We start from the raw sequence: 11,281 nt of genomic DNA on the forward strand, positions 1-11,281 counted from the left end.
GCAAATTGATGACAGCCCCACATATTTTAGAAAGTACAGTAAAAGTAAAGTAAATAATTTATTTTATCCGAAACGATAAAAGGAAAAAAGAGGAAAAAAAAATGATCTTATCTTGTTTGGCATCTGCATTATTGCTCTGCCACAGTTGTGGAATAATGAACGCGTGCTCTATATCTCTCATGTTATGTGTTTCTATATGGTCCAAGCATATTTTACTTTTTTATTTCTTTATAAATTTTTAAAAATAATTTTATTCGAAACATATTATATATTAAATATAAATACTTTTTTTTGTCAAAACTGACAAAACACTACCGTTTTCAAAGATGCAAGGTAGGAAATATCAACCTGCCTCTATTGATTGGTCCAAACATATTATTGTGTGACATCTACCGTTCCAAAGATGTAAGGTAGGAAAAATATATTAGACAAGCAAAAAGTTAAATAAAAAATTAGTAAGCTGTATTGCGTAACAATCTACAAAATTTTCACGCTAATAATTTTATTTTTACTTGATTTTTGGGAAAACATACTATTTTTTTTGTACACAAACTTTTAAATAAAGACATACTATAAAGAAATAAGAAAACAACTTATGAACAATATGCTATATTTTTGTTACCAAAAATTGTATTTTTACTTTAATTTCATCAGAGCTGAGACAAATTTAGAAAGCAAGCACAACGAAAGCTGGTTCAGTTAAAAAAAAAATTTAAGGACATGAATTCCAATTTTATTGTACGAGAATTTTATTAATTAATAGAAATTTTTTTATTATCTTTGGAGGAGTTTTAATTTTCTTTTGGACATTTTGTTAGGGAAGCAAGGACGAACGTATGTGTAGGGATGTGGGGACAAATGCTTCAACTAAGATGTATGGACAACAAAGTTTGTTAGGGAATATGGGGTTCAAATCCCCTCTTTCATTATTTCCTCTTGAACTCTATTGGAATATTCAAGACATTACATTAATTGAAGGGCTGGCCAACTAACATAGAAAAATTAAGGCTTAATGAAAATTTTGGTCTTTTATTTTCATCAACGTATAAAATTAGTTTTATATTTTAAAAATCGACAGTTTTTATATTTTATTTAAATTTTTGAACAAAAAAAAATGATTTGATATATTTTAAATAATGTAACATACGATTTTATGAGATATAATCATCTAAATATATATGTCATTAGTTAAGTTACATAAATACAAAAATTTCGAAATTAAAAGTCAAATTTTATAGGTGTTAATCATTTAATATTATCGTATTATATGTCATATTATTTGAAACATTTCAAATCGTTATTTTTTAGATAAAAAATTATAATAATAGATCAAAACTGACAAATTTTAAAATAAAAAAATCAATTTCATAAATTAATAAAAATAGAGAACAAAAATTACAATTATGTCAAAAATTAAAAACAACGGCCATCACTTGAGAGAGATGATATAATCGAGAATGAAAGTAGCAAGAAGACAAATTGAAAATGAGAGGAAAGGTGTGAACCAACATCTAAAAAGTGAGAGGTTGGATTATTGTTTGAAATATATATATAATAAAAGAAGATAGATGTTTTCTTTAGGTCCTAGCTCAACTAACAAATACCGATATTGTTAGGTTGAACGTATTGTCCTGAATTTGAACTCACGACCTCACAATTTTGTGAGTTAATTATGGTAAAATTTTCCATATTTTCTAAGAACAAAGAAAAAAAAAAGAAGATTAGTGTTGGGTTGTCGCAAAAATCACTGCTCTGAAAGTGAATTTTAAAGGACCATCAATACAAACATACAACCAAATATTCAATTTGCCCTAAAGTTTACACAATCACTTAAAGGTCTGCCCAACAATTATGTACGCATAAAGCAAACTTTAAATTAATATCTTTTTCATTTTGTTTAGGGTCGGACTCAGATGACCTTAGTCCAACTCATAGCTGCTTTGGATTTGACTTAGACCAATTTGATCCATTTCTTGAACAAGCATTGATGGTTCTCAAATTAGAGCACAATAGGATAAGCATAGATGATTTAAGGTGAGGGGCCACCAGAACCCACATATATCTCAAATTAGAGCACAATAGGATAAGCATAGAGGATTTATGGTTCTCAAATTAATTCAAAGATAGGAATCAAACAAAACAAAGAAATCAGATAAAATCTGAACACATAAAAAAACAAGAACATTCTGGATAAAACGGAGAATGTTCTCCAAGATCAAGACTGATCATCACAACCTCAAGATCAATGAATCTCCATTAGTTCAAAGACAATTATGCCTTTGAATTTTATACTAAGGTTATCAGTACTTGGCAAGGAACAAGTAGATCCATTCCAATCAAAGAAGGCATTCAAATCACTAAATTAATAGGTCATGAATCAAGCTGGTTAAAATGAGTCTGAACCTTATACAAGACATCAGGAAGTCATCCAGAATGATCAAAACTGAACCTCCAGATCGATCGTCAATCACCAAAAAGTTCAAAAACTAACAGTCCAAATTGATAATCAATCTCCGTTTCTGCATAAGTGCAATATCAATCTCCTTAGTTCCGCAGAAGTTCATCATCATTCTCCAAAATATTTTGGACAAAATCAAGTCTCCAAATTGAAAATATAACATCAAAAAATACATATGAAGCATAAAGGATCATTAAACAAAAAGGCAATCTGATCAAGAACGAATAAACTAGCCCAGTAAAGCAGATTTAAAAAATTCAAAGGCTGTAATATTTTTTATTCATATATATTAGTTTTGGCCAAAACTGAAAAAGCACTACCAACAACTCTTTTGACCATTATTAAATGCTCCAAATTTCCTATAAAAGAAAGGCCAATATCCCAGGGAAATGGTAGAAGTTTAAGTGCTATCAAGTCTCACAAATCATTCACATTCACATACTTGAAATTCTCATTTTCGTAAGAAAGATTCAGTTTTGATTATATACCATATTATGTTATTATTGTATTGAATTCTTTGTAAAGAATCGAATCTCAAACAAGAGTTGAGACATATCAGATTCTATCAAAAAAATCTAATCTTTATTGTAAAACTCAAACTATAAGAGTTTAGTATAGTTTGAATAGATTATAAGAAATCCTATCAAGATTGATAGATGACTAAAATTACTTTCTGGGTGGAAAGAAATAGAGTTGGTAACATATCAATGTTGATATAAGCTAGGTGCTGTAAAACCAAGAAGGTTCTTTGTTTTGAACACTTAGTGGAAAACCTCACAATTGTGAGGACTAGACGTAGCCCAAGTTAGGTGAACCAAGATACATCTTTGTGTGGTATTCTTTCTCTTATCTCTTTATTTATTAAGCTTGATTGATTAACTGAGTTAAAACATAAACTGAATTTCTGTTTTTAAGCTAACCAAGAACGTTCTCCGTTTTCTATTTTCTTAACCAAGATAATTCTTGAGTTAAATCTTTAGACTTTTTCAGGAAATTTTAAATAAGAACATTTACAATTCAAATCCCCTTCCTTGTAAATTGACATTACTACTTCAATTGGCATCAGAGCACGATCTCTAGAAAGATAAAAACACCTAACAAGTGCTAGAAAAATGATCTAGAAGAAAAGATGTCGAAAGCTAAATACATTGTTGAAGGAGGGTCTTCAAATAGACCACCTTACTTTGATGGATGTGATTATTATTTCTAGAAGAATAAGATGCAGCTGTTTCTGAAATCTCAAGATACAGGGTTGTGGCGCATCAGTGCAGATGGAAATTTCATATCAAGAGTTGATCAAAATGACTCAATCTCTGCTGCGAAGAAAGAAGCAGACTGAACATCTATTGATAAAACTAAGGCACTCCTAAACTCTAAAGCTCAATTATTCTTATCATGTGCTTTGAGCAAAGAAGAAAGTGAAAGAGTAGATGAATGAAAGAATGCTAAAGAAGTGTGGGATACACTGCAAACTCATCATGAAGGAACGAGCCATGTCAAAGAAACAAGAATAGACATTGGCATAAGGAGATTCGAACTGTTCGAAATGAAAGAAGGAGAAACTATTGATGAAATGTACTCAAGGTTCACAACAATAGTGAATGAAATGCGTTCTCTTGATAAAGCTTACACAATACAAGAAAGAATAAGAAAAATTATGAGATGTCTTCCAATCATATGGAGACCAATGATAACAGCTATAAGCCAAGCCAAGAACCTTGAATCACTTCCCCTAGAAGAATTAATTGGAACCTTAAGAGCACATGAAATATTGCTGCAAGAAGACAAACCAGTCAAGAAAAGAAAGGCAATAGCACTAAAATCATCTCAAGAAAACATCACAGTACAAATAGAGGAGGAACCAGAAGAAACTGAACAAGAAGATACTGATGAAGAAATTGCTATTCTCATGAGAAGGATACATAGAATGATGAGAAGAAGAGATCAAATCAAAAAGAGATCTCAAAACAAAAATTCCAAAACAAAAGTGGACATGAGTCAAGTCACATGCTTTGAATGTAATAAATTAGGACATTACAAAGAAAAATGTCCCTTAAACAAGAAACCACCAAACCGATTTCCTTTCAAAAAGAAATCATCGATGACAACGCGAGATGATTCAGAAGAATCGAAAACAAAAGAAGGTGAGGAAGCCAACATATGTTTGATGGCAAAAATAGAAGAAAATGAGGTAACAAATTATGAACCTTGTTATTTATGTGTACAAATGGGAAATGAATTTGATAACTTGTTAAAAGATTCAAATCTTCTCATTCAAAAATGTAGTTCTTTGAAAGAACAATTTTATAAAGAAAAAGAAGAAAAAGAAAAAGTTCAAGCTAGAAATAATATTATCAACAGTATCATTCAAGAACTAAAAGAAACACAACAACAAAATTTTGAAAGTCAAAAGAGTCAAGAACGTTCTGCAAAGAAAACGGAGAACGTTCTCCTTCAAACTGAAAAATGAACTTAAAAATGATTTGTTAAATTTCATTAAAACCACTGAAACTTTAAAAAAAATCATGGGATCTCAAGTAGGAATTTTTGATAAAGATGGTCTTGGTTTTAGTCAAACTCAAAAAAAAAAAAATGTACGAAAACATTTTTGTTTCAGAAAGAAAGGAAGAAAAATGTAAAACTAGATGCTCATATTGTAAAAAACTTGGACATTTGGAAATTGCTTGCTACTTTTAAAAAAACAAGATGAAAAAATGAAAGGAAAAAAGTTTCTGGGAAAATATCATTTTGCTAAACCAATTCTTGAAAATCCGCAAAAAGGAGAACATTCTTCAGGCTGTTTTCAAAATGGAGAATGTTTTAAAATAAAAGCTGAACTTTCTCTAGATAATATGGAAAAAGGAGAACGTTCTGGAACTGCTTCAAATTCAAGATTAAAACCTTTTAAAACCCAAATTATAAGATGAGTTCCAAGATTAACAATTAAATGTTCACATTGTCTCAAAACTGGTCATGAAAAATCAATGTGCTATCTTAAGAGGAAAGAAATCTCTAAAACTAACTCTCAAGGATCCAAAACAAAATGGGTATCTAAGGCTGAGATAACATCTTATGCAGGTTAGATTTCCAAATGTAAAGAGAAATCCTTGGTTCTTGGACAGTGGTTGTTCAAGACACATGACAGGTACTGTTTCATGACATTCATCAAGAAAGATGGAGGATCGGTTACTTTTGGAAACAACAATCAAGCTCAGATTAAATGTAAAGGAACTATTCGTAAGACAAACTCTGCTCAGATAACTGATGCTCAATATGTTGAAGGTTTAAAACACAATCTTCTAAGCATAAGTCAACTATGTGAGAATAATTGTGAAGTTATCTTCAAACCAAAAGTATGTGAAGTCAAAAAACTAAAACTAGAGAAATTCTTTTTTTTTTGGAAATAGAAAGAAAAATTTATATGTCTTATATCTTGAAGAACTACTTGATGAATCTTGTTTTATGTCAATCAATAAAGATAAATGGATATGGCATAAAAGAGCTGGACATATAAATATGAAAACAATTTCAAAAATATCAAAATTAGATCTTGTTAGAGGATTACCCAAACTCAATTTTGATAAAGATAAAATATGTGAAGCTTGTGCAAAAGGAAATCAAGTCAAAAGTAGTTTTCATTCAAAGGATTTTGTAACCATAAACAGAACTCTTGAATTACTTCACATGGATCTCTTTGTGCCAATCAAAACAACAAGTTTAGGGGGAATGAAATATGGTTTTGTTATTGTTGACGATTTCTCAAGATTCACTTGGGTATTATTTTTAAAACAAAAAGATGATTCATTTGATACATTTAAAATATTTTGCAAAAAAGTACAAAATCAAAAGGAATCCAACATCATTTATGTAAGAAGTGATCATGGAGGAAGATTCATAAATGCTTCTTTAAATAACCTTCTTTGATGAAGTTGAAATTTATCACAATCTATCATGTGCAAGAACTCCACAACAAAATGGAGTTGTTGAACGAAAAAATAGAACATTACAAGAAATGACAAGAATAATGTTAGAAGAATCAAATGTTGAAAGGTATTTCTAGGCTGAAGCCGTTAACACTTCTGGTTATATATTAAACTGTGCATCCATAAGAAAAATTATCAACAAAACCCTATATGAAATCGGGAAAAACAGAAAACCAAACATCTCTTACTTTCACATTTTTTTGTTGTTATTGTTATATTTTTAACAACAAATATATTATTGGAAAATTTGATGCAAAATCAGATAAAGCAATCTTTCAAGGTTATTCAACTGATTCTAAAGGCTATAGAGTTTTTAATCTAAGAACTAAATTTGTAGAAATTAGTATGCACATAATATTTGATGAGTTTGATGACTTGTATAGGAGTAAAAAGGATGAGGAAGAAGAAATTCAAACTGGTTTGCAACTGTAGAATAGTCTGCAGGAAACATAGATTGATAAACAATCTCCGTTTCATTCTCCACCAAAAAGCTGGAGAACTATTGAAGGTCATCCTCAAACACAAATCATTGGAGACATGACTAATGAAATTCAAACAAGAAAATCATTCAAGAATGATGAAAACAACATGGAAATGATATCTCAAATTGAATAAAAATCAATTAAAGAAACCAAAATTGATCTATCTTGGGTTGAGGCCATGAAGAAAGAATTGATACAGTTTGAAAAAAAAAATGAAGTATGGACTTTGGTACCCGATCCACTAGATCAAACAATCATTGGTACATGACAGGTTTTCAGAAATAAACTAGATGAAGAAGGTAAAGTTATAAGGAACAAAGCAAGATTAGTTGCTCAAGGCTATAATCAACAAGAAGGTATAAATTACAATGAAACTTTTGCTCTGGTTGCAAGGTTAGAAGCTATTTGTATACTTCTTGCGTATGCATCCCATAAGTTTATTAAGTTGTTTCAAATGGATGTTAAAATTTTTTAAATGGTTTTTTAAATGAACAAGTCTATGTAAAACAACCTCCTGGATTTAAGAATCAATTAAAACCAACTCATGTTTTCAAACTTATCAAAGCTCTATATGGATTGAAACAAGCACCAAGAGCTTGGTATGAAAGATTAAGTTCAGTTTTAATTAAAAATGGATTTTCAAGAGGAAAAATTGACACAACATTATTTAAGGAAACAGAGAATAATGATTTACTTATTGTTCAAGTGTATGTTGATGATATCATCTTTGGATCCACAAATGAGAAAATGTGTGAAGGGTTTTCAAAACTCATGCAAAGTGAATCTGAAATGAGCATGATAAGAGAAATAAGGTATTTTCTTGAATTATAAATTATACAATATGAAAATGGTATTTTTATTTGTCAAGAAAAATACATTAAAGACCTGTTGATCAAATACAAAATGAATGAATAAAAAATCATGTCAACTCCCACGCATCAATCCTCTTCTTTTGAAAAAGATGAAAATGGAAAATCTGTTTCTGAAAATGAATATAGATGAATGATTGGTTCTTTGCTTTGTTTAACTGCAAGTAGGCCTGATATAGTATTTCCAGTAGGATTATGTGCTCGATTTCAATCAACACTAAAGGGAACTCATTTAACAGCTGTAAAACGAATATTTAGATATCTTGTTGGAACCACTAATCTTGATCTTTGGTATAGAAAAGGTTCGCATTTTGATCTTATAGCCTATTGTGGCGTTGATTATGTTGCAGATAAAATTGAAGAAAAAGCACAAGTGAAACATGTCAGTTCTTAGGTGAAGCATTAATAAGCTGGTCTTGCAGAAAACAAAACACAATAGCCTTATCCACTACTGAAGCCAAATATGTCTTAGCGGCAAATTGTTGCTTACAAGTTCTTTGTATTAAAAATCAACTCGAAGACTATTTTATAAGTTCCAATTTACTGTGATAATACTAGTGCAATCATTTTATCTAAAAATCCAATACATCACTCTAGATCAAAACACATTGAAATAAAGAGTCATTTTATTCGTGATCATGTCAACAAGAAAGATATCGAATTAATCTTTGTTGATACTCAAAATTAACTTGCTGACATTTTTACAAAGCCTCTTGTCGAGGATAGTTTCAATTTGATCAAAGAAAAACTGAAAATAATGAAAAATCCAGAGAAATCTGGTTAAAATATGCTTATGCAGAAAATGAAGAACGATAATCAATCTCTGTTTTTCAGGCATCAGTCTTCGTTTGTTCAACCAACATTCTCCTCTTTGTCACTACTTTCTCTCCTGAACAAAAAAGGAAAATCTTGACATTTAATGCATCTTCTCTCATGCCCCCAAACTTTATCCTCCTTCCCAAGTTTCAAATAATCATTGTCTTTTCTCTTCAAAATAAAAAATCGATTAACACATTGAACCATCTTCTTCAAACAGAAAACCTTTTATTTTTCTCTCTCGAATCCCTCTCAGAACACAACAATGGCGCGAATCAAAACCTCAACACGCAAAAATGATTTTATTCGAAACACATTATATATTAAATATACATACTTTTTTTGAACAAAATTCAAATTGAATTTATATTATAAGAATTTTGAACTGTCCTACTAAAATCAACCTCCCTCCATTGATTGGTCTAAACATATCTATTGTGTGGCATCTACCGTTACAAAGATGCGAGGTAGGAAAAATATATTAGACAAGTAAAAAGTTAAATAAAAAATAGTAAGCTGTATTGTGTAACAATCTAAAAAATTTTCACGCTAGTAATTTTATTTTTACTTGGTTTTTGGGAAAACATACTATTTTTTTTTGTACACAAACTTTTAAATAAAGACATACTATAAAGAAATAAGAAAACAACTTACAAACAATATGCTATATTTTTGTTACCAAAAATTGTATTTTTACTTTAATTTCATCAGAGCTGAGACAAATTTAGAAAGCAAGCACAACGAAAGCTGGTTCAGTTAAAAAAAATTTAAGGACATGAATTCCAATTTTATGGTACGAGAATTTCATTAATTAATAAAAATTGTTTTATTATCTTTGTAGGAGTTTTAATTTTCTTTTGGACATTTTGTTAGGGAAGCAAGGATGAACATATGTGTAGGGATGTGGGGACAAATGCTTCAACTAAGATGTATGGACAACAAAGTTTGTTAGGGAATATGGGGTTCAAATCCCCTCTTTCATTCTTTCCTCTTGAACTCTATTGGAATATTCAAGACATTACATTAATTGAAGGGCTGACCAACTAACATAGAAAAATTAAGGCTTAATGAAAATTTTGGTCTTTTATTTTCATCAACGTAAAAAATTAGTTTTATATTTTAAAAAACGACAGTTTTTATATTTCATTTATATTTTTGAAAAAAAAAATGATTTAATATATTTTAAATGATGTAAAATACGATTTCATGAGATAGAATCACCTAAATATATATGTCATTAGTTAAGTTACATAAATACAAAATTTTCGAAATTTAAAGTCAAATTTTATAGGGTTTTATGTCATTTTATAGGTGTTAATCATTTAATATTATCGTATTATATGTCATATTATTTGAAACATTTCAAATCGTTATTTTTTAGATAAAAAATTATAATAATAGATCAAAACTTACAATTATGTCAAAAATTAAAAACAACGGCCATCACATGATAGAGATGATATAATCGAGAATGAAAGTAGCAAGAAGACAAATTGAAAATGAGAGGAAAGGTGTGAACCAACATATAAAAAGTGAGAGAGGTTGAGATTATTGTTTGAAATATATATATATATATATATATAATAAAAGAAGATAGATGTTGTCCTTAAGTCCTAGCTCAATTGACAAATACCAATATTGTTAGGTTGGACGTATTGTCTTGGATTCGAGCTCAGAATCTCACAATTTTGTGAGTTAATTATGGTGAAATTAATTTACCATATTTTCTAAGATCAAAGAAAAAAGAAGATTAGTGTTGTGTTGTCGCCAAAATCATTGCTCTGAAAGTGAATTTCAATGAACCATCAGTACAAATATACAACCAAATATTCAATTTGCCCTAAAGTTTACACAATCACGTAAAGGTCTGCCCAACAATTATGTACGCCTAAAACAAACTTTAAATTAATATCTTTTTCATTTTGTTTAGGATTAGACTAAGATGACCCTAGTCCAACTCATAACTGCTTTGGATTTGACTTAGACCAATTTGATCCATCTCTTGAATAAGCATTGATGGTTCTCAAATTAGAGCACAATAGGATAAGCATAGAGGATTTAAGGTGAGGGGCCACCAAAACCCACATATATCTCATCTCATAGCCAAACGATGACAATTAAACCACATGATGATAATAATTGAAGGTGCAAACACGAGAAGGGGGGGTTGAATTGTGTTTGATAAAGTTGATAACTTTTTTGCTAATTTGATGAAGATTGGTGGTTTTTATGAATTACTTAGATAATAAGAAATCGATTCAGAAACAGTAAACAATGAAAGCATAAATAATTTGATACATATATTTATCCTAGTTCACCACTTACTTAGCTACATCTAGTCACTTCATTCAAAAACATTTAATCCACTAATTCAAATACCTTGAATTACAAAACACATGACCCTCCAAGCTAGTCTTCCCAAACAACCTGACAACCCTAGACTTTTGAGGAACTAACCACCTTGACCTTATAAGCCAAGTCTGTTAAGACAAACTCTCAAATTAATGTTTTGATGAAAATAAATAAAGGTTAATTAAGAATGTTAATTATGATTCTAAAATGTTATGTTAATTTAACTTGTGCTTTTGAGTGAATTAATTCAAAGATAGGAATCAAGTAATGCAAATAAATCAGATAAAAACTGAACACATAAAGAAACAAGAACATTATGGA

The sequence above is a fragment of the Cicer arietinum genome, chromosome 2 (assembly GCF_000331145.2).
Source record: "Cicer arietinum cultivar CDC Frontier isolate Library 1 chromosome 2, Cicar.CDCFrontier_v2.0, whole genome shotgun sequence".
Taxonomy (NCBI): Eukaryota; Viridiplantae; Streptophyta; class Magnoliopsida; order Fabales; family Fabaceae; genus Cicer; species Cicer arietinum.